A 25,534-nucleotide genomic window follows, 5' to 3' on the forward strand; every position below is an offset into this window, starting at 1 on the left:
AAAAAAACAAAAAAAAAAAAAAAACAGTGACAAATAAAGAGCAAGAACCTTTCTTTTAAACACTCTTAAACCAGCAATAATAAAGTAAATACGCCAAACGTTCCTTAGATCCTTCTCATTCGGCAAAGAAAGCACTATATTGTCTCTAGTTACAATTACATAATGACCACATCAGCCATCAGTCTAATTTGAACCATTCTGGTAAAAATAGTTTTAGGCCGAAAAACAGTTGTAGAGCGGACAGACTCTCACGGTAAATATGGGATAGGACCAATGCACTACATTCACACACATACACACTTACTGTGTGTGTTTGTTGGCATTTCCTGTTAATGGCCATGGAGTTATTATGTTGGAATCTGACCAGCTACTGTTCCCACCCTCCTACACACTCTGAGTGTCTTTATGTTGTAAAAGAAAAACAAACAAACAAAAATATGTGAAACGGAGTCAAGTTTCCTGCCCTGAGAGATAAGCAGAAAATATTTGGGGGGATTTAGGAAGAAACTGCAAAGGCTACTGAAGATAGTACTGCTGCAGCCTCTTTTCACGGTATATCTTGATGACATGGTTGGTCAGACCATCTGCACTATTTGGGAATCCCTTTGTATGACAGCCAACTTAGCCTTCACCTTGAGCAGGTTATACATCTTGAGCTGATCTCTGCTGCCCTGGCTTTACCTTCAGTGGTTTCTTTTACGTGAGTTGTCTACGCTTGTGTGAATGGAAGAAAAGCAGAAGCCTGACCTAGGACTGCAAACAAAGAAGAGTTAGCTTACCATTTTCACACCACGCTGGCTCACCACACATGGTTTCTAATATACTTCTAATTAAGGATGTGTCTGAAAAGAAGTCACAACAACAGTGCAAGTTGCACCGGCTTTGTTAAGCTGTCTCTTCTCAAGCACTGATTCAATAAGCTGAACAGCCAGTCAGAAGGTCCTGACACCAATTCAACACTGGGCAAAACATTCAGCGGTGCAACTAGTGGCGGCTCTCCTGATGACCGATCGCAGGCTTTGTGTGTCTCTGCCCTAAGGCTTCATGCCATCCTTTGTGCCTTATCAGTTAAAACCAAAACTTGGCTTTCTCTATTTGATAAGCAATAACGAAGCGTCTTCCCAAGGCAATGGGAGTTTGACTAGTGAGATGGTTATTGTGCATTGAATAGCAAAACCATGAGCTGACACCTCTTCTCGTTAGGGCCACATAGAGGACAGGTACGTGGCATTTGTACTTGATCTAAAAGCCCAATCTCCTTCCCCAGGAAATTGACAACCTCAGATTTTGACTTTATTGTGGTTTTGTTTTTAGCTTTGACCCTCTGGAGCTCTGTCCATATTTCAGTTTCTATAAGGAACTTGTTTTGTTTCCATCTTCATCAGCCATCTTCCAATGCTTTAGGACATTTAGTTAAAATTTGATTCAGGGTAAAATAAGAGTAGCTTTCACACTGCTTCCTCTTTACCCCAGATCTTCAGATTGTTTGGAGTTTTAAAGACTTATACCACACCACAGTTTGCCCTAATGGGGGAACCCCAGAACCGCCTCCAGGACAGCAATCCCTTGATTGCCTGGTCGCAGTGCATCCCTTGTCACTGAAATCTAGCTTGCCCACTACAGTGTTCTACTGTGTCGCATCTCCACCACAAACTCTCTTGCTTTTAATGTAGGTCTTGCTCAATTTCGTGCCGTTTTAATTTCCAGGTCTTTTAGAAACTTTATTTTAGAGCCAAGAACTGGTAGATGTAAATAGGTAGAAGTATAGCCTCTGCCCAACTACCTTTGCACTTGGACAAAATACATTACTCACTTAATTGCCTTTTACACATGCACTAGAATCTACATTTAGACCAGACAAATACTATTTAATTAGCAAAATATCTGCACTCAAACACAGCCACTAAGACAATTAAACATACTGAGTAAATGCTGAATGCAACAAATTCAAGTGTGACGCGGGCCCACCTTGACCAGGTGAGATTCTTTAAAGTCAAAGTTCCCAATAGCACTGATAACCCGGTAATGATTCTTGTGAGGTCACTCTGAATGTCCAGTTGGCTGTTAATTAGGAGGTCAGAGGTCGCAGCAGACAGTAGTTAAACACGAGGACAGGAAGTGTGAAGCAGATAAACTGCTGTAGGGAGTCAAGAAAATATTATATTGTCTGCTTATGGAAGCTGAACAAACAGTATAAGCCATCTGTTGTTTTAGTTATATAGAAAGCAACAGGTGTGTTACCCGTCATCCATTCATGATGACACTGAGTTTGTATTTGACTGAGTTTGTATTTGTTGATAGCTGACACCTCTGATACCGTTCTTTCGTTTCCTTCTTTCTCACAGTCCTAAGAGTACTTTCACACATATAAATCGAGTAAACAGTTTTAGTCAACCAATGAGAACAAACAGCTGCAAATAGCACAGATGACAATGGTAAAATTTACGAGGAGCAACTACATCCAACTTTACGTATACATCCATTCAAGGACAACAGCAAACAAGAGCTGGTTTGTTATCTCTCAAAACTATTAGAAATCAAATCCTGTATGTTTTCAGCGGTTCTGAAAAGCCATACAGTAAGGCTTTTAAGCAAGATTTAAAACATCCTGCCAAGTCACAGTAGCAAGTGCTTCCTTGTTGGTCATCGACACATTGGTCAGAGGGAAATTCAACCCTGCTGCTTTCTTCATGGCCTCCTTTCAACCACACACTCATACTAATATACCGCAAGTATTCATGTACAAAATACAAGATTAACTTAATTTAACTCAGCACATGTGCTCTACAACATTTACATACCAAAACTGTCAAGGACACTCCCCAGGACACTCACAATGTTGAGTTTGGAATCACAACACAAGCAAAGTCCAAAATGATGCGTTGCAGTTAATGAGACTTTCACGTACGTTGTTTCCCAGAGATAGAAAGAGAAGTTCTTTCTCAGCTTTGTACAGTTGGCCAATCTTGGTATGAGCTTGGTGTAATTGTCACATTGGCTATAGAAAGTTATAGAAATTATTCTTCATCTTGTAATCTAAAATAACATTCTTTCAACATTCTTAATCATTTCTTTGAGTCTTTCTTAAATAGCATTTAAATTAAGCATCTTGTTTCTTTAGCTCCCCAAGTGCTTCTGCAGCATGTTTTTATTCTCTTCCTGTTATTTTTCTTCCTCTATTCTTTAGGAGGTGAAGAGTGCTTGCCTTAATGCCCTTTACATGGTTTGCACACTAGTTCGGTCCAGCACAAGACCACGGCTGTGTCAGAAATGACCCCCTACTCACTCATTCCATGCTCCCTATATAATGAGCAACAAGTAGATACCTCAATAGTGAGCAGTTAATTGACATTCCGGACACTTATCGAGTGTTGTCATGTTGCTGTATGAGTTGTGTGACAATAATTGTCTCATCTGTGAAAATGTGGGAGCATTTGCAATGTGGGAGCATTGGTCTGATTTGGACCAAGCTGAAAGTTACAAAAGTCCAGATTAAAGAAGTCTGGTGTGAAACCACCTATAGGTACTTGCACTTAATCAACTGAACTATAGGGTACATGCATGTTGTTGTTGTTCAAGTGCAACTTTTCACGCAAGAAGTGAGGCAGCACATTTGATGTGTGAATTTGTTTGACACATCAGGGACAGTAAAGTGTTACCCATTCTTTCCACGGTGAGCCTTGTGATATACTGATAATTTTTACAGATGGTGAATGAAGCTGTGAAACAGTGATGAAGAAAACCTTGTTAGCACACCCACAAAGGTTAACAGTTGTGAATAACCAAACACACAGCATGTCCGCAACACGTGTGATGTGATACTGAAACAGAAATTAAAAGAATGACAAACAGAACACAAGTGATCCCAGAATATCTCAGAGACCATGTTTGCTTAAAATAAATGTGAGGTTTAAACAGCTGTTCTTGATCGCACTGTTAGAGACTATACAAATGACTATCCAAAATATTTTAACTGTTGGTTCCTAAGTGGCTACAGTGGAATTTAGCTTAGTTGACAAGCTTAAGTTTATTGATATATTGTAGTTACTTTAGTTTTTTGGGTTTTGTTGTTTTTAGTTGTGCCATTAAATATTTCCCAGTTTATTTAAAATATTGAGCTTATCTTTTAGAATAGAAAGTTTACAAAGTTTACATGCAGAAACATAAGAAATGTACATTAAGAAGTCCATTATTATTTTGAAAGCATAAAGTGTCACAATGACAGAATATATTCAAAAATGAATGAAAGACAAAACGCAGCTTTCTGACTTTTCATTCTTTTTCGTCTGTGTTCATCCTTGAGATGCTACTTACACTTGATTGGAGTCCACCTGTGGGAAATTCAGTTATTTGGATGCGATTTGGAAAAGCATGCACCTGTCTATATATGGTCCCACAGTGCATGTCAGAGCACAAACAAAGCCATGAAGTCCAAGGAATTGTCAGTAGACCTTTGAGAAAGCATTGTTTCGTTGCACAGATCTGGGGAAGCTGCTGACAGCCCGCCTAAAGGACTCTCAGACCATGAGAAACAAAATTCTCTGGTCTGCCATCCCTACATTAAAGCATTGTGGTAGAGATGTTTTAGTAGCGGCAGGAATTGGGAGACTACTCAGGATTGAGAAAAAGATGAATGCAGCAATGTACAGAGACATCCTTGATGAAAACCTGTTCCAGAGCACTCTGGTCCTCAGACTGGAGCGATATTTCATCTTTCAACAGGACAACGACCCTAATCACACAGCCAAGAAAACAAAGGAGTGACTATGGGACATTCTGTAAATGTCCTCAAGTGGCAAAGCCAGAGCCCAGAATTGAAACTGATGGAACATCTCTGGAGACATCTGAAAATGGCTCTACACTGACGCTCAACATCCAACCTAATGGAGCTTGAGAGGTACTGCAAAGAAGACTGGGAGAAACTGTCCAAAAATAGGTGTGCGTTGTAGCATCATACTCAAAAAGAATTGAGGCTTTAATTGGCGTTAAAGGTGCTTCAACAAAGTCTCTGTGAAGATTTCAAACAAACTTCTTTCACGTTGGCAGTATAGGGTATCATTTGTAGAACTTTGAGCTTTATGACTGTGCGTGCGTGTGTGTGGGTGTGGGTGTGTGTGTCTGTGTGTGTGGTATGCCAGTAGACAGGTGACCCCTGCTGGGTTCAGATCAGTTGATCAGATCCAGATACAGGGCTTTGATCTCAGAGTGGGGTGTGGAGGAGGAGGCTGTTTGACTTCAGAAGGAGATGGGCAGTGAAGAGGGCAGGGCTGCTGACATTACTGAAAAAGGGAAGGAAGGAAATGACTGTTTATTCCTCTGTACACACACACGCACAGTAAATGAATACTGACCACATCTGATGGGAGCATCCTCCGAATTAAAGCTTTCAACACTGTGTCACCATCAGAGACCCATGTCATAATGGCACCATGGCTGCTTTGGTCACAAACAGACAATAAGTTAATGTAGTTTAACTAATGAGTCATGTCACATAACTGTCAGCAAACCATTTCTCAAAGGTCAAATCTTTCAAGAAACTATTATTAATTTACATCACGTTTTGTGCAGATCTTATTTGTTGAAACTAATTGGCTTCAGAAATACCACTGAAAATGAATTCACATAAAAGAACCAATCCAACATTTCTAAAAAGGCGTTCTTTGCCGTCCTCCTGAGGTTTGAAGACATTATTGCCCATCTGGTCTTTAGAGCGGTATATTTTAATCTAACGAGCATGTTTCCCAAAATGTCAACATTTTTTAATCACTGGTGTTAGTGGACCAGTTAAATGAATCTAAATCAGAGAGTAGTTTGACTAAACACCATCGCTGCCTTTTCTCTGAGCCCAGGTAGCCTGTGCAGATCTCAGCTTTTAGACATCAATGAAAGTCATAATACATCGGAAATATCCTAAAAGTCCAACCTGATGAAATGCTTTATATCTAAAGACTCTTGTAAACAAGATTAAATAATTTACTCAAGTGGCCCTTTTAGAACATACTGTATGTAAAGTTATAAAATTTAGAGAACTGTGGAGATGAGCTAACAATTCACTTTTTCTTTAAACCATATGCTGAGTATCAGTTCCTATAAACATACAGTAGAATTCTCCAAATAATAAAGTTAACCAGATTCACTTACAACCACTTGACCCATCTTCTGTTCTCACCCACTTTGAGCAGCACATGTAACAGAATTTCCATTTTGCTTTACTCCTCCCCTGAGCTCCTTTAAATTCTCAAACATCTTGAAAAGAACCATCACCTACAAAACCTTTTTGATTAGCGGATAGTTGTTTGGGTGTTTCAGGGAAGTGTCATAAATAAAATAAACATACTCTCCAGCATTTGATTTGTCTGGTGACTAACTGGCTGATGGTGTAATTGTAAAGCAGTCAAAAATTTGTTTTCCATCCATCCATCAAATTGGGTTCTCTCCAACATCAGGTCTACTTTAATTTTTTTTTCAATCCTGCAACTCAGACAGTCTGAATCCACCACTGATCAGTCACGTAACATTGTCTGTGATAAAAATAATTAGGACTTCCTTAACCAGGAGTCCTGAAATAGCTCCGTCACAGCATCTTCATTGTTCTCCTTGTTATGGTTTTAAACAAACACACAAGGAGAAAATGATTCTAAACATGTGTCACCATGTGTTTCCAGCCTAATATGGACATACAGCTGAGGTCACTGACAGTTAGCCAATACATCTCACACACACACACACACAAATGAATGTAGGTCATTAATATAAACTGTAAAGCACAGAAGACTGTAAATATTTCAGCAGTGATGTATGAGCAGTGACACACACACACACTCAGAGACCCCCTAGGGGAGGAGGGGAAGGTTGGGGTTTCTGAACAGCTTGTGACGTCTCCAGGCCATGATATCGTCTACTAATTGGTTCCATCAGGCCTCAAAAAGTGTGTGAGCACACGTCTTCATTTCCTCGATGAGACAAATTTAGTTTCAATACCATTGTTTTGAGGACGTTCTGGCCAGTCCACACAACTTTAAAGACGAAAGTTCTCAAAGTTCTTCGGCTCAGTGGTCCCACAATTGATGGGACACATTACTTTACTGGGACAGCTTCACTCACAATTCAAACATTTATAGAAGATAAAACTCTTCTGCAACTTACTGTGCAAATAACCAAATAAAAACAAACATAACCCATAGTCTTTTCCTTTCTGTCCCATTGTGCTTTTCTTCTCACAGCACTGTGCTTTTATGTCTTCTTGCCTAGATAGATTATTTTTGCTGCTTTGTACCTCGCTTGCTTTGGAAAAAAAGCATCTGCCAAATTATTAAATGTACAATTACAACGTTACAAGAAAAATCACACATTCACCGTTTCACTTATGCAAAAGTACTTAAGTATTAGCATCAAATTCTTGACACTTTCCATTATTGAAGTACCAAATGTAAAACTACTCATTATGCAGATGGTCCCTTTCTACAATATTTTATATTTTTTCACTGCAATGATTGGCTCAGTGTGTTGAGATCACTTTAATATAGTAGCTGGTAAAGGTGAAGCCATTTTGAGCTACTTAGTGCAATACTGCCTAAAGGGCAATTTCACCAATTTTCAACTTGCTCCCGTGGCTTTAGTTTAGGCTGTAAATATACAGTTCTCGGACTTCCCTATATTTTAATATCTCTAATCTTCTGTCTGAAAAATACCTCCATATGACATCCCTTGGAGGAACATTCAGTTAAGGTTATGTCATCTTGTGCTTAAACTTTGGAGGTTTGGTTTTCCAAACCTACTTTTCCAGAGCTGTGGCTTAAATGTAGCTGAGTAAAAGTATATTTCTTTCTGAAATGCAGCAGAAGTATTGTGAAATTAATTTACTGAAGCACAGTACTGGAAAACTGCACTTCAGTAAACAGTTTCTTACCACTACTGTAGAATGCCTGCTGGTGCAACGCTGTCTCCCAGAAATTGCATTTGTACTGTATAAAACTAATTCACAACAACAAAAATGTTTTGTAGGAAGTGTTGCTGCAACTGGATTACATTTTCAATAAATGTGAAGAAATTTGACAAGTCATAAATATGTCAATACTGAAGCATCAAATTGTAGTACTATTTATATTTTGAGTTGTATGCAATGTGATCTGGGGCTGATACAAGAGCTACATTAATATTTAACCAGCTCTGCTCTGCTGTGCCCGTCTACTGTCTGCTACGCTCCACAGAGCTCTGCACAGCACTTCACATTCATCATCATGAAATTAAAATAATAAGCTGCAAAAATTGCTAATCAAGCCGAAATACCTCCTGACAACCTCACTGCCCCTTAATAAATGCAGTAATTCATTCTTTCATTAATAAAAAAAACTTGCACAATAGATTATCCCAACAACAGATACACTGCTACACAAATAACAGTTTACTAGTGTATAAATATAATGTATGAAATGCATATATAAATATATGTCTGGGGTTATAAATGGTTTCTCACCTAGATTTTTCTACCTAGAAATCCTAAAAAATACACACAGAAAAGACAAATATGAGCAGGATATTGAACATAATGTTGATATTGAAATGATTTCGGACAGAAAATAATTGCATATCACATACTGTACTTATGGTCTTAAGGGACTATAATCATGTCTTTAGGACATTATCGTTGTTTTTTTTCTTTAATGGGCAAATTGATATGAGCGTTAATATAGATTGTAATAACCTAACTGAAATTGGGGCTGTAATTTGTATGCCTTTGTGTTCTTGACAGCAACATAAAATAAAGTTGTTGTTCATATTTGCTTGTGTAGGCATTCCCTCTTTTTCAGTGGTGTTTGTCTTCTAATTTTATTTACAAAATTGTTGAGATTTTTCTTTAAAAAAAATACATTGTCTGCACAAAAGCCATGATAGCCAATGATGTAAATTCTGTCTTTTGCCTCTGTCCCTGGGGGGTCTAGGTTCTTGTGGCAATTCGGAGCATGCAGCTCATGTGCACACACAAAAAATGCATGACTATGCAGACTGTATGCACCAACAAAGCATGTCTGTCTAAGAAAGAGACGGGACTGGATATTACAGGAAACATGGAAAATAAAGTCCAAAAATAGACAGAATGAAAAAGTAAGGGGAAACCCTTACTTTTTCATTCAATATCTGGGAAAATGTCTCGTCTCACCAGTCAAGGAGATGTTTCATCTTCCACACCAAAAGAGCAAATCCAACTCAAAATATAACTTTAATAATTTATATTTTTCTTACATGAATGTATTGAGTCTCAACTGTTAAATTCAACATAAATAAACTCATTCCAGTGAAGTGGGTCAGAGGTCACATCATGGGTCCGTTTTTTTTTTCGATTCAACAGTAATTAATGACAAGACAGAAGAGTTGTTTATTGTATGTGTGTGTGCGTGTATCTTTTTGTAGCCATATGTTGAACCATTAATGACCTACAGGCCTGCAGCAGTTACACTCAGAGTGTGTTGTCCCACAGGCAACACAAGCTGTTACTGAAAAGATGCCTTTGGACACACAGACACGCACACACACACACAAACACACAGAGTCAGAATCCTCAGCAGTTTTTAAAATTATAATAATTTTGTCATATTGCCTCCCCCAACTATGGTGTGTTTAACTCAAAAAATGGCCTTAAACTTCTGGAAAGTGAACTGTCCATCTTGCACAAAGTGACCAAGAGACAACTTCATGTATTTGTTAAAAATTGATTAAAAGTTTTCGTTTTATTCAGACAGGACAGGTAAAAATGTGTTTCCATGATTCTGTGAGGATTGGTGACATAAGCCAAATTAAAAGAGAAAATGACAAAATGTTTGTATTTAGAATCCAAAATGACATATGATAACAATATTGTTACATTTTAGATTTGGTGAAAAAAAAAATATTTTAGGGAAAATAATGTTTTGGGTTAAAATAATCTGAAAGTTTTATGCCATGAATGATGGTGTTTAGTCTTGTCTATCTATCTGAGTTTTTTTTTTTTTTCTGTCAGAGCCTTAATTAATGACCATCGTAAATGTAAGGAATGCGCGGAACGCTTCTCAAAGTCAATTCACTGATAAACTTTATTATCAGTGGTGATAATATATTAGAAGATTGTGCTCCCTGAAGGAAAACACAATTGGGAATTTTGTTCGATTTCTGTTTGAGGACATGGTAAATGGAAAGCATTTTGAATATAAATGTTTTTTGTTAATGGATTATTCATACTTTTTACATATGATCTCACACGAATTTACAGTGTTTTACATTGCCCATTTGACCCCACTGTGACCCATTCACTACTGTAAAAACATTTTAATAAACCTTCCTCTGATCCACACAGTAAAAGCAAGCGTGTAAACAGGATATTTTTTTTGGATTACTAAAGTGATAACATGTTTCAGCTGACGCAAAGCAATGAACAAAGTGTAAATAAGGTCCTACACTTAATCGATCTCTAGCTTCAGCAGTTCCATAGACCTGAAGATGGACTGACATGTTTCATTCACATTAGCTCTTTCCGGTCCCAAATCCTTGTTGATGATGTCACATCCTGTCTAGAACAACAGCTATTGTGCTCCCTAGGAAGTAGACTTCCCGTTGCTGGCCTATTTTTCTATCCGAGGGTCAATCAGTACAGTCTGAATGACCCTTGGAGGGTGTTCTGTTCAACAGAAGGAGTCATTGTAAAGAATAGTTGAGTATATGAAGTTCAAAGAGCTTTCACTGCCAAAAGAACAGACAGAGACCAAGAACATAAGGTATGTTGAAATTAACCAGAAGGGCCAGAAAACAGAAACAATGTCTGCTCATATTCAGCCGTGTGCTTAACAATGACACGGAAACATACTGTGAAAACAAGCCAAGACTTTTGTTAGAAAAAGAAGTGGAATATTTTGCAATGGCCAAGTCAATCACTTGACCTAAATCCAACTGAGTAACATTTCACTTGCTAAAGGCAAAACTTCCCCAAAAACAAGCAGGAACTCCACACAGCTGCAGTAAGAGATCAGGCAGGGCATTACCAGGAAGGAACCCAGCATCTGGCAGTGTCTGTGACTTCAGGCAGTTGGTGAGTGGGAGTCATAAAATGGACGTTGCATTTATGATTACATTTGTGCCAATACTTTTGAACCCTAACATTTTTGACTTAAATAAATTAAAGCTGACAGTCCACACACTTTTTAGTAATTCCACGATTGAAAGGCCAGTTTTGTTATAAATATAATTATTACATAAACAGTCATCATGTTACCATTTGCTGTTTCGTTCAACACAAATTACAAGTGATGTTTCAGTTGTAGGTTTTGGGTCATTTCTGGTAACTTGGGAAGCAGTAAATCTAGCTCATGCATTTTTTCCCCCTTTATTGTCATTTCTGTGGTTATCACCTTGTGTGCAGCATTAGCAAATTGAAAACATGAATCATTTTTTACGTTAGGCAACAGTAACGGATAGACGTGCGTTTTCACAGGGACAGAAGCCAGCCTCTGTCTCATTGTTGTTTCCACTGGAGACAAAGGAAGGAGCAGCAACTGCCACTTACAAAACATTACCCTGACTATTCTTAGGCTAAGGTCAGATTAGTTCAATGAAACTGTCTACAGCTTGAACAGAAACCTCACTTTATAAGTGGCATGTTGTCAGGTTTTGTTGCCTTGTTGTTTAATTGTTTTGTCTGTCAAATAATTAACTTCAGTTTAAATGAGCTGATCTGCTGTGCCGAGTCTTAAATGAACACCGAGGACTCTTTTCTATCTGTTAACCTGCTGCTTCATTAAGCTAATGAGCATCAATTAATTATGTTAATGAGCTGCAGTTACAATTTCTCCTGGAGGGAAACTGATAATGAGGCAGAGACTGAGGGGTGATGTGATTGGCTAAAACAGTGTACACACACACACACACACAGTTTACAGTAGCTTAATGCCATCGTTGTGAGAACATTGTTGTCAGGTTTCATAACTTGGTCAGGGGGTTAAAGATTATCGGGTAAAGGTTAAGGTTAGGTATTTCGTTGTAGTTACGTTTGTTGGTGTGCGGCCAGGAAGAGCAAAATGTCAGTGAGTGTCTGCATCTACAGAAAGACAAGCATGTGTGGGTGTGAATGTAGTTATGGGGCTTCAACCTGAATCTTATCTTCCTGTGGCCCTGACCTCCTTATCTCTGGCAACTACACACACTCGGGCTCAAACGACTGTACAAGACCTTGTTCTACTCTGGTCTCCTGCCAGACAGGAAAACGTGTGTGTGTGTGTGTGTGTTGGATCCAGCTGTTGGCTTCATATCTGTAACCTCCTGTGGTGGGTGTGTTTTGAGGGGGGAAGGAAACCGCGATAACGTATTCACACTAATATCATCCCTAATGAAGCTCCTGGGTGTGTGTGAGCATGTCAGCATGGATTCAGACAGATGGAGGCCATTTTCAAGTTAGGTGGAAGAAATGTTGTGCTGATTTGTTTTATCAAATGCACAACTCAAACCATTAAAGACAGGGACATAAACATTAAGATTACATTACGTAATGGGCTGATAAATAGCAGGCAGTGACTGAGAATGAGTGCATTGATTCTGAAGTCAGACCCTTCAGACATTTACCTTCTGAACTTTCCTTAACACATGATCCAAAAGCTTTTTAGTAAAATTAATATATTCTCAATACCTCTTTGTAATCCCAAGCATTTTGATTGGAAATGACACTGTAGCTGATTAGAATTATTTTGGAAAGTACATAGAACGAGATACTCTCCAACACAGTTTATAGCCAACTAGCCAAGAATCCTTCTACTCTTGATTTAGGACTTGCACCCTCTTTCTTGCATGTCACTTTAAGTTCTTAGGCATTTCGAGCATGTTTAAACGACATCTACTCCACCTACAGACTTTCAACAATGCTCAGGTCAGGGGACTGGACTATTAGTGCCATTGAAAAACTAAAATAGACAAAATAATATGTTTTCTTTGCCACGTTCTTAAAATATGACATCTTGTTCAGTGTATTAATACAGAAAAGTACAGAGTTTTACCGTACTGACAAAATAGTGCACTATTAGCATCATTACACAGTGAATGCGAGTTTCGTGATGGAAAATAATGATGTCAGCATTAAGACAGAGACTGCAGTGTGACAGCCTATTGAGGCTTTAACTGCAAACCACACACGCTCACATTTAACAGCTGTGTCATCTCCCACAGTGCGGTCTCTGGTTTCCAAACGTTGATTACCAGGCTCAGCAGGGGTTGAGAGTCTTTCCCCTGATTTCATGCTTTCTGTTACAGTTCTGCTCTGTCCATCCTCTCAGCCCGTGTGTCCCCTGAACTATCACCTGGAGTTTATATAAATGGTGGCACACATTGCTACTTTCCAGGTCAGGTTTCGGGTACATAGCGTCACCTTGAACTGGCCAGTATAGTCTGAGATGATGCCACAGTGAGCTGGACAAAATCACCACAATGTCTGTTTTCATACGCTACAATGAAAACTATACAAAAACTGTCGGTTTTGAAATATTTTTTGCAAATTGGAATAAAATAATATGCACAAAGAAAGAATAAAATATAATGAACATGATATTGGATTCTTTTAAAAAAATAATGTGACGGTTATGTCTAGATATTGTTCCATTAAATGAGGTAGCCCACAACTTTCAGATAATGATATAGTGCACTAGTACACATTCTCAAGCTAAGATCAGGGAGACAATCTGAACCCCCCCCCATAAGGGACTATTTCCAATTTAACTGAATTCAAACAGGTAAGAAATCCAGCTCTTTCAAAAGTGCCACTGACGACGAGGGGCTCCCGGATTTCATGTAATTCAAACATGGCTGAAAAGCAAGTACTGAGAATAAAGATGTTAAAAAATAATATCTAACTCATTAATCTAGACAAGAATGGTTCCAGACATTCAGCTTGTTTTGATCATTTTGACTTGTCAATGCAGTCTGTCCAAGTGCTTGTGTATGGAGTTTTTGTGTATGCGTCCTACCAGCACATGACTTTCATACCTTCAGGACTTCAAACCCATGACTGAAGACGAACTGGGCGTGTGGAGGCAGTTCAACAGGGAATTGACCTCTTTCTGCAGTTTGTCTTTGAGAAATGCCATAATCACATAGTGACTGAATGCAACACGACAGTCACAGGACACACACACACACACACAAATAGCCTCAGGACGGTAATGTCAATTCATTAAAACAGTTTAAAACCATAAAACCCAATTCAGATACTCATGGATGAAACATGATAACTTCCTGCAAAGCTGACATTAACTTTTATTTCATGCTGCTCCTGACGAGCTGTATCACAATGACAAAGGAAGCAGCATTTTAACTTCTCCATCAAGCTCTTTGTTTCTCACACATTTTCTCAAGTGAACAACCAATCTGCAATCACACACATTTTGTAAAAATGATTACATCTTTCCACTTTTCTGTGAGATTCTGGATTTCACTTCCTCGTCCAGTGGGGCTCTTGGTGTTTGCCTTCCAACACACCCTAACAACAAGCAATACAAACACATCACAAACCCTTTCACTGGTCCTTTTGGCTGCAATCAAATTTGATGCCAGTGTTCTTTTGACTTCTTTTACCCACTCAGTTTTCTGCTTAGCTGTTCATTTGCCTGTGTGATTAAAATTAGGCTTTGGCCCCGCTTTGCCCCGCTGGCAAAGCATTCGCCAAAAAAGTGCAGAAAAATAGCTTCTTAATGTCATTTTCTAAATACCCCATAAAGACCTTATTCATGTGTATTTTCAGTCAGTCTGCAGCCTGGATTAGTTTATTCATCTGTGCTGTCGACCCCTGGTGTTGTCCAAAAACAATTACCAACATTGCCACTATCCATAAATGCACTATATATACACACCATTTATCCTGTAGAACCCAAGAGGGTGGCTGGGATTACTCTCGACAGTCAAGGCCACACACAGGCAGAACCATTCACACTCACACCTACGGGTAAATTAGAGTCACCACTTAACCCAACATGCACATGTCTTTGGATTGTGGGAGGAAACCCACACAGCGACGGCAAAGACAAAATAACTGCGGCTGTAGTTAAGTGTTGCACAAAGTGCCTTAAAAATTCTATGTAACTAAAATGAAAGTAAATAAGAAGCTCTTAGTGACTGTAGCTGCTGGAGGTTGAGCTGCTTTTAACTATTTTCAGCAGAGGTTCTCAATGTGGGAATCTCCCATGGGTAACAAGACAAATCTGAGGGGTCTTGAGATTATTCGTGGGAGAAGGAGGAAAAAAAAACAAAAAGTTCTGATCATACTGACTCACTGTTTTAACCTTTAACCATGTGAAGTAGTTTTTTTCACCTTTTATAGTTATGTTTAAAACCAGACAGCAATGCAATGTGTGAGTGTTAAGTAATATTTGATGCTAGATTTGTGTGTTTTTTTTAGTTTTTTTAAGAAATATTTAGGAAATGGGTCTGTGGCTTGAATAAAAAAACTGACAGATGTAGTCAAAGAGGTCAAAAGTCACCACGCAGCTTCCTCTCAGCTGGTTTTGCTTGTGAAAACCGTAGTTACCATGACAACTTCACTCGACTTCCTCTTGACCTTTTTGGCTCCCTGATGTCACATGTTAGCTCATCTTCTGTTTCTGCCTTTTGCAGCTTCTATCATCACAGGAAGTTCGCTTGTCCAGTATCGTCCTTGAATTGTGTAAGTGAGAAATAACATCCTCCTTCACTCCTATAGCTCTTTTCCTGTTTCACTCCACAAACACCAACTGTTTCTCTGCCTTCCTTCTTTAAAACATAGATGTGAAAAACCCCACCCTTATCCCTCCTGATTGGATCAGCATATTAGAACAAATAGAAATCTTGACATTTTTAATTAATTGTTTTAACTAGTCGTTTTGTTTGTATCTTATTCGTCCACAGGACCCACACTGGCAGGACGTGGGGTGAGAGGCAATGTACACCCTGGACAGGTTGCCAGTCCATCACAGAGCCAACACAGAATCACACTCACATCACACCAACAGGCAATTTAGAGTTACCAACCTCACACCACATCTGTGCACTGCGGAAGGAAAACCAGAGTAACTGTAGGAAACCTACACAGGTTGGAGAAAAGGGCACAGCCAGCAGGTGGATTTGAACTGAAGACCATCGAAAATGAGTAGGATTTTAGTGTGTGTTTGCTAAAGAATTTATGTTTACTCATTTTGACTTAAGTGTGCACCACAATTTCCTAAAGAGCTAAATGATTACTTTAGGTTAACAGTAGCTCACAGATCTGAGGGTTCATCTGGAACATTAAATGTGATGTTTGTTAAGTGTTTTCCTAGCATCTCCACTGTTCATTCATTCCTGCCACAAACAACAAGGATGTCTTGTCAACCAGCTGACAGCTGCACTCAGTGTATATGTCTGTCTGTGGTTGAAAACCACCTTTATGAGGGGATTTCAGAGAGTCCTCCCTGACTCACACAGCTTCTAAGGGCTGATCAGGGGTTGGAACGTAGTTACAGGATTAAGTTTAATGTTAGAATTAGGTTTAAGTTAAGGTAAGGTTTGGGGTTTAGGAATTTGTTGTAACTTTAAACGTTAGAGTGTGTGTGTGTGTGTGTGTGTGTGTGTGTGTGTGTGTGTGTGTGTGTGTGTGTGTGTGTGTGTGTGTGTGTGTGTGTGTGTGTGTGTGTGTGTGTCCATGGTAACCCCCTTCCAGACTTCCCATCTGGCTGTTTATTATTTTCCTGACTAAAATAAACAAACAGGAATTGAGACAGAATGGCAGGAATGGGATGTCCTGTAAAGAGAATGCAGCATTGACTTCCAATCAGAGACAAGCGCTGCAATGAGGACACTTCCTGTCAGCTCAGTGCCAAACTACAGCTGCACAGAGCTGCACACTGAAGCAAGAAGATGTTTTCACCTGTTTTACTCAGAAGAAACAATTAGAAATAAAGCTACATGATATTTTGCAATGTAATGCATGTTTAATTTTCGCAGACATTCGTTAAAATATCAGTTTGAACAACCTCATCTTTCTTTATCCAGTACTCAAGGTAATGTTTCCTTTAGGCAGTGAGGAGCTGTTCTGTAGAATTTAAATATACATGTACTCATCATTCACTGCCTTCAAGACATTCACTTCGGGAGCTGATGGTTCTGCTGCATATGCCGCCTTCACATTAGTAGCCCCAATACTCAAACCCCATTTTTAAAAAGTTTTTAAGTCAGCAGTTCACGTTCATGTATGATAGTGTATCCAGCTCCAGAATGAGGGCTATTGAGGTCCAAAACTTACAAGCATGCACATTTACTAAAATACAAGCCACATGCTAATAAAATTCCTTCCAGTTTGCCTAGAACTGAAGCTTTACCAACGAACATCCAAAAAAAAATCAGAAATGTTCTCATGTCTCCATTCTCCTCTTTTTAGCAGACTGTGAGATAAAGACAATATTGTGTGCATGGGTGCACGATGTCAGGTATTTGATGTTTAAGCCAGTCAGTGTAAGTACAGTGGATATAAAACAAAAACATTTCAGAAAACACAAAGACAATTGAGATTACAGAGCACTGCTTTGACCTGAAACCAGAACCAATTAGGAGCCTCAGGCATCGCTACCTATTCACTGTGATGGGTTTTGGACCTTTGGAACATTGTAGCAAAATTCTTAACAAAGCATCATAGTTTATGAACTCATCATGTACCTCAAACCTGTCAAATAGTTTAGAGTAGTGGACACCTCTAAAGTGCAGTGGATTAAAAGTGCAATGGAAAGTCAGCACTCAAGCCTCTTTAAGCTGAACTTACTTTAGCACATGTACCTGCTTTTCCCCACTGAGGATCATACAAACGAGTTGTGCATTTATGCTAATGATGGTTTCAGTTCTTACCATGGAGATTATGTTGATGAAAACATTTTCATCGTGGTTGCCAGTGGTGATGTTGGACAGCTGGCGTAACTGGAGGCATCGCCACGGCAACACAGACCCACAATGCCTTTGGAGGAAAACAGCTGTTCTGTCCAGGGGCGAAAGAACTACATGGAAAAACAGAAAAATGAGAGCGTGAGGGAGACAGAGACAGTCTTGTAGTAAACATGACAGATGAAATTGAGGCAAAATTAGCTGCTATGCTTCTCCAAGTTCCGATTACCTAGAGATTAGACACTCACTCTCACACGCACACCGGTAAACAACAGATTCCTATTTTCTTTCATTATCTGCACAGAAACACAGAAACGGAGCAGTTTTGTGATGAATTACCAACTTGGCGAAGCAGCAAACTGGCTCCAAAAGCTGCAGGTTTACTCCATCTTATCCTACATTTGCACTACTATGCTATGACAGCTTGTCCATGTTTTACCAAACAGCCTGGTCTGTGTTACAATTAAGATCCTCATTACCTTAACATTGTCATGTTTGATTATAAAGTTGCGTTTAATCAAACTGATTTTCTTTGTTCGGCTTTAAGCAGCAGCTGTTTTTGTTCCACACCAAGGTTGCTTTTTAAAACAATACCTTAAAATTGTCTGTAATACTTTTCACCATTGGATGTTTGCAGTTCACAGTACAAATGTAAAACGAGCTAAAAAAAATTTTTTTGTTACTTTTGTTAGTTTCACTAAACTTTATTTATAAGGCACATGTAGCAACAAATCTGGAATTGACTTTTACACATATCATTAAAAGTAAGTTTACTTGTACTTTTGTACTTAAAGTAATTTGTGTGGACCTATTCCTTCAACTTAAGTAAAGATTTTCAAGTTTATCTTGTGATTCATTTTTTTTTTTTAGGAAAGTGTTTGAGACAAAGTAGGGACAGACACTGAACAGATGAACTGATAGGGATAATTTTGGCTGCAGAAAACACTGAACATTATAACTTTTATGAAAGTGGGACTTATTGCAGGACCTTTAAATCAGACTGCATTTCTTTTAGCTTTGTGTAACTTAAACTCTCTGCCCTCTGAATATAATAATGTTCACCACTGTAGGCAGCTATTTTGTTTTGGTGTTAAACTGTGGTTTAAGAAAACTTACATGACATCCAGAGGAGGAGATGTGGCAACAAAAACCATTAGAAAACAGATGCAATGCAAACACATCAGAAGCTTCGACCTGTTCTTATTTGTTGTGGTGGCCTCTAATCGGTCCACTGCTTCTCAAATGAGCCAATCAGGTGTTACCAGGTGCTTGGAATAAACTGACTGCACCTAGAGGAGAATAATAAAGATGACATGACTTTCTCTTAGAGACAATCAAATATTTAATCAAATAATGTTACCTTAATCTATGATGTTTTAGGTACACATATTACAAAGCCTCCTACAGAAATCAAAACACTGATTGAACATACTGTATATTGTAGTTGAATATGTAACTGGTTCCCACTAATTCATGACAGTTGAACAAAGGAAGCAAACAGAATCATTGTGAAATACAATACCACAGCAAATTAAAGTTTACATTTGTGCTTCCTGCCTAAAGTAGAACATGAGGGGATTTTTGTTGAGCAACACTAACACCAACACATACACAACACATTCACATGTAGGACTCTCAAATACTGTGTATTTGAGAATACCGTGTACTGTCAAATACTGTGTATTTGAGAATCAGCATTAAAACTTTTAATAGCACAATACATATGATTCATTTGCCTTGTCCTGTTTACACTGAACACCTTCTCTCCTAAAAGTACAGTGCAGATATTCTGCAACTGAAATATCTACTTTATAATTCTTTATCATATCTCTTCAGATGCAACCCTCTTCAATTTCTACTGGGCTTGGGACCGGCGTTGCACGGCTGTTGGGGGTTCAGTGTCTTGCCCAAAAGACACTTCAGCATATGGTTGAGAAGAGCAGGAAGTGAACCTCCAACCCTTTGGTCAGTAAGCAGCCACTCTACCATCTGAGCCACTGCTGCCCCATTTACTTACTATATTTCTAATATTTGTTTTTCCTGCCTGGTAACAGTGCAGTCTTATTCAATGTTCCTCAACAAAATAAAGCAAAAACATACTTTGAAATGTACAGTTTCATTTTACAGTAAAGGTATTGGCAGCTACCATATTTACACAACTCATAAATAAAGACAGTTGCTACCTATCAGACCATAATCCATCCATTCAGCTGCAAATAAAATTGTTGTTGTTATTATGATTTTATTGATTTTATTTTTGTGGACAATGGAAGACCTTTACTTTACTTTACTGCCTACAACTCTTCACTTCACTTCACTTCACAGTAGTTGTCTGGATGCAGTTTTCACTAGTTTCATCTTTGTTTGTAGCATATGAATTTGTCAAATTAGACAATAACTTTTGCTAAAATTCATGTTTTCTCACTACTTTGCCCAACAATAATGTCCCATAACAGCAGCAGCAGGACAGGAGAGGACATGAAATAGTTAAATATACAGAACAGAATGTGTGTGTGTTGTTAGTGTTTCACCTCTATTGTTCTGTATTGTCCCAGATCTGACAACATTAACTGTACTAATGATGAAGAGGCTAACACACACTCACTGTGCTGCGTTTAGGTGTTGGACAGCAGAATGGAGCTCTGTTGTCACATCTGCAGCTCTGCATTTTCCTTCTTACACAGGTCAAAGGTTATTGCACCGCTGGGAGGTCAGAGGACAAAGGGCACCTCCTCCTGGTCCCACAGCCGCTCCTACCTCTCTGAAGTTTGAAAACGTAAACTTGAGTCTCAGTGTGACTGTAGTTTGTGTTCCTCTTTGCGAGGAAACATTTTTTCATCAATTCGGTGAAGAGCAAACTGCGTAGGAAACACTGTAGTACAGTTTATACAGTTAATTATTTTTGTTTAAGCAAAGCGTAATGTTTGCTGATGTTTGCTGACAATTATGAACTGAGATCATGTGAGAGATCACATGTTAAATATACACCAGACTTTGAACAATAATTCTTTGTGTTAATGAACGATTCTTCTTTACAAGCGGTTGTCTCATGGTATGTGTGTGATGTGAGCCCCCCTCACTTTGGTCATGTTTGATTTTTGTGTTCTCCTCACTGATGCTCACTATATATACAGCAACAGTTTATCTTCGTTTATTATTGAAAGGACCACTTCACCAGTTTTCAAGTTGCTTTATATGGCTTTGGTTTTGAGCGTGTAAATTATTGCTTTTAAACGTTCCTCTGACTTCCCTATGTTTAAATATTTCTCTGCTTCTAGCTGAAAAACTCCTCCAGATGACATCACCTGGAGAAGTTTTTCACTATTAGGAGTTCAGATGGTGTCATCCTGAGGAGCTCTGGAAAAGCAGGTTGATCATGATTAACAGCCTCCATAGTGTGAGCAACAAGATGACATAATCTGAACTGAAGGTTCCTTTCAAGCTCTTTTCACTTAAAAGTAGAGATATTTTTAGATGGTGAGGTCAGTGGGAAGTTTTATGGCATTTGTTTACACATACTACCCAAACTAGAACCAAATATTTTCTCCACAGTGACGACCATAATTGAACATACAGATTAGGATTACCAGACCTCTTAGACATTTTCCTAAATCCAAACACCATGTGTCTTCCCTTGCAGATGGAAGTGAGTCAACTGAAATGGTCACTAATGAGAAGCTGAGGAGGGTAAACCTTCACAAAATAGTTACGATTCAACTTTTTGTCAATTATCTGGCTGTGCCGTGTTTGTTTGGAGAAACTAAAAATGGTTATTTTGGGTAGAGAGAGCGAGAGAGAACAAAGGATCAGTGGTTCAAGTCCTGGTTCCTCCAAGATACAGGAGGAAGTGCCCAACTCAGGCAAGCACCTTGCATGGTAGACATCATTATCAGTGTGTGAGTGTGTGTGTGAATGTGACACACTGTAAAACACTTTGAGCACTATGTAAGCAGACTTCCTAAACAATGCACAGTAATGATAAAATGGTGCTTAATGTGTAAATAAAGTTTTCTTTTCCTTTTGGCTGTTATCTTTCAGAGGTCGCCGCAGTGAATCGTCTGCCTCCTGTCCTCTGCATCCTCTTCTCTCGCACCAACTAACTTCATGTCCTCTCTCACTACATCCATAAATCTCCTCTTTGGTCTTCCTCTAGACCTCCTGCCTGGCAGCTCCGACCTCAGCATCCTTCTACCAATATATTCACAGTCTCTCCTTTGAACATGTCCAACCCACCTCTAACTGTCCTCTCTGACTTTATCTCCAAAACATCTTACATGAGCTGTCCCTCTGATGTCCTCATTCCTGATCCTGTCCTTCCTTGTCACTCCCAAAGAGAACCTCAGCCTCATGTTTAACTTGGCATGTGTTTTTTGTCGGATGCCCTTCCTGACACAACCCTCTGCGTTTATCCCGATTTGGGCCAGACACAAGAAGACACTGGCTTGTGCCCCCTTGTGGTTGCATTTCCTGTTTAAATAACTTATTTTAATTAAAACATTCCCTAACCAATACATGTTTAAATCTCTGTTAAATCAGCAGCCTCATCTCTGAGATGTGCCACTGCAGAGAAGCAAAGCATAAATATTGCTTCGATTAGATCAGGTTCAAATGACATTGGTATAAGACTCTTTCTTGGAACTTTTATCAAAAATATAAGACGCAGTACTCAAGTAAATGTCCCAGTAAATGTAATTGCCCAATAAAGGTACTTCACGACAAGCTTTTTTCTTTTACTCAAGTTGTGGTACTAAGATTATCTAAAAGTTCTAAAAGAACCGAGTTAAATAAAAATCTGCTAATTTAACTTTTTGTTGAATTTGTGCTTCATAAATAATGTTTCTGCAGAAATTAAAATGTTCATTTCATGGAGAGAACGACTTCGAAAAATGTAACTCTGAGAATTTAATTTGAAAGAGAATCCATCATTATCAGTAACTGCTTATCGTGGGGTGGGGTACGCCTTGTACAGGTCCCCAGTCTATCTCAGGGTCAGATAGAGAGACATACACAGACAGACAACCATTCATGCTCGCTTTCACACCCACGGGCAATTTAGAGTCACCAATTAATGAAACATGCATTTCTTTGAACTGTAGGAGAAAACCCATGCAATCATGCAACATGAAGGAACATGCAAACTCTAAAGAAAGCCACCATCCAGGGATTTAAACCGGGGACCATCTATTTGTACAATAATTCTAATTCTTTTATTTCTTCCCATGAAAACTTGACTCTTTGGTTAGTAGCAATTAAAAAGAAGCAAAGAAAGAATAAGGTAAAAAGAATTAGAAACAGGACAAAACCTGTGTGTGTGTGTATGTGTGTGTGTAATATTTATGCATGCTATACCAGTGGGAATGTATAAAACAATGTCGCATCATAATAACTGAACCACATATTTATCACCTGCAGTGTCAGCCCTGTGTCCATGCGTGTGTGTGTGTGGGTGTGTGCGCACGCGCTCTCATTAATCACTGCAGTGTTCTTCCTCCAGCGGGACGCTCTGATCTTAGGAGGGGAACCATCTGTTGCTCCACACCTTTTCTTTTTCTCTGGTGTAACACACAGGACTCTGAGCCGAACCTATTAAACATCAGAGACGATAAAACAGTTTAACCATCATCACCAAATCTGATGAAAACCTATGATCTGTTTATATTTTTTGGAAGGAATATGGAAATTCCAGCCTTATCTCTTAATTACATCTCGTAATTATATGTAAAAAAAATTCAAACTAAGCCTGTAAAAAAACACAATGAAAATCACATCAAAAGACTACACCAAATGCGTTGTATTTATCTTTCATAAAAAGTAAAACTGTAGTAATTTGTGTACTTAAAATGTTCTGGCATGTCTCTCTTTTGAAAAATACATCACATTTCCAAGGAAATAAAGGAAAATACAGAAGCTGCTGAGACATTTTACTCAACCTCATGTTGGCGCTGAGGTCTGGGATTCCCCAGAGTCCCCAGAATAAATCAAGCTTGAGTGCGTATCTGTTTAAACAGTTATGACAATCCATCCAACAGGTCTTTAACAGTAATGAAGCACCAGACAGAGAGACCGACCAAGAACTAAGACAACAGAAGGAGCTTCCTAAATCAGGACAGTGCGGCTGCAATTCAAAAAATGAATAATGAAATCTTTCAAACTTTTAAAAATACATTAAAAATAGATTCAAATATGAGGAACGACAACAAGAATAGGAAACACGCACAGGCAGGCACGCACAGAGAGGAAGCAATGGTAGAAGAAGACAAGAAAGAAGACTGGTGGGGCTCAGAAGGGGGATCAGGTCGCCCAGTAACTGCTGAGTTAGAGTTGCTACTCCCTCTGCATGTTCTTCATATTTCCATTTGGATAAAAGCCTCTGCGATTTAATGTGAATGTGGTAGAAGAGCTCCCAGTGCAGCGTACATCAAATTACCTCCTGTCAAGTAGCCACTGCTTTTTGTGGCTTGTTTTACATCTCACTATGACAAATGTAGTTTATTTTATCTTAGATATTTTATTGCCAACACACAATACAAGCATGTTTTTGTATGTTCTGTATAATCTCTGTTATGTCCTGTGTTGTAAAAACCTTCTATGCACATGTAAATCTGGATCTGTGCAACTGGAAAATAAAGAATTTGACATAACTTTAGTGTGGTACCGATCAGCAAGTCAGGAAAAGCTGAAGCTGCTCATTGAAATAAGTTACTTTGCAAACATCCATTTAAAACAAACCAAAACTGATTATGTGCACAGATAAAAATGATTGTTCCACCCGTAGGAGATGGGGCATAAATAACATCACTGAAATTGCTCTGGACAGAGGAAACACATATTGCTGGTGTAATCCATCTACACATATGAAGCTATGTGAAGACTTCAGCTGGCAGACACCACCGTGTTTCAAACAATGCTAATCAAAACTGCTCTGTCCTGCACCACAAACAGCTAACACATATAATGAGTGTTGTTCAGCTTCACTGTTTGACTCCGCAGAGTTTTGACGTTGCTCTCTGTCTTCTTCTTTGATGCCTGGTGTTACACTGCTGCCATCTCATGGAGTCAATTCACTCCTACAGAGTGTGGTACGTCACTTTTCCACCAGTCATCTCTCTTTAAAAAAACTAACCCTGTCCGTTTCCACCTTAGTCTAGTTAGTCCTGAATCAGAATCCTTATTCATTCTTAATGAATCAGCTCCAACTTTACCAGCTACAACCCTGAAGTGATGTATTCGAGGTATATTAACCTAATGTCATACATCAATCACTAGGTTGTTGAGCACAAGGACTACCTTTACTTTTAGTACTTATATACTAACACAATTACAAGTATATTTTAATAGGTAATACCGTTGTATTTTAACGGAGTGATAGAAGAACATAATTTACTTCAATTAAAATATCAATAATGCAGTGAACAGTGTAGAAATATTGAGTAACAAGTTAAAAACCTGTATAAAAAAACTAAATGAATATTCAATTACTTGAAGCACTAAAATTAAAAGTGGTCCTTATGTGGGGTTATACACATTCATTTATTGGATTAAAATTACTTGTAACTGGTGAAGTTTCCACTGGAAATCAATAAATTAGACCTATAGTGTAGAATTTTGTGTCGTTTCAAAGTAACTAGTTATAACTTACGTTTTT

At 38.7% G+C, this 25,534-nt stretch overlaps 1 long non-coding RNA gene across 2 annotated transcripts; it reads left to right on the forward strand.

Moving 5' to 3' along the window:
* Positions 1–10,878: 10,878 nt before the first annotated feature.
* On the forward strand, positions 10,879–24,488 carry LOC137133024 (uncharacterized). Of its 2 annotated transcripts, XR_010915197.1 has the most exons (5): positions 10,879–11,059; positions 15,619–15,667; positions 15,889–16,129; positions 19,726–19,854; positions 21,530–24,488. It is a non-coding gene; the product is annotated as an uncharacterized lncRNA (long non-coding RNA). The 2 variants fall into 2 exon arrangements; XR_010915196.1 differs by having other exon boundaries at positions 10,881–11,059; positions 19,726–24,488.
* Positions 24,489–25,534: the final 1,046 nt, after the last annotated feature.

Source organism: Channa argus, chromosome 9 (assembly GCF_033026475.1).
Source record: "Channa argus isolate prfri chromosome 9, Channa argus male v1.0, whole genome shotgun sequence".
Taxonomy (NCBI): Eukaryota; Metazoa; Chordata; class Actinopteri; order Anabantiformes; family Channidae; genus Channa; species Channa argus.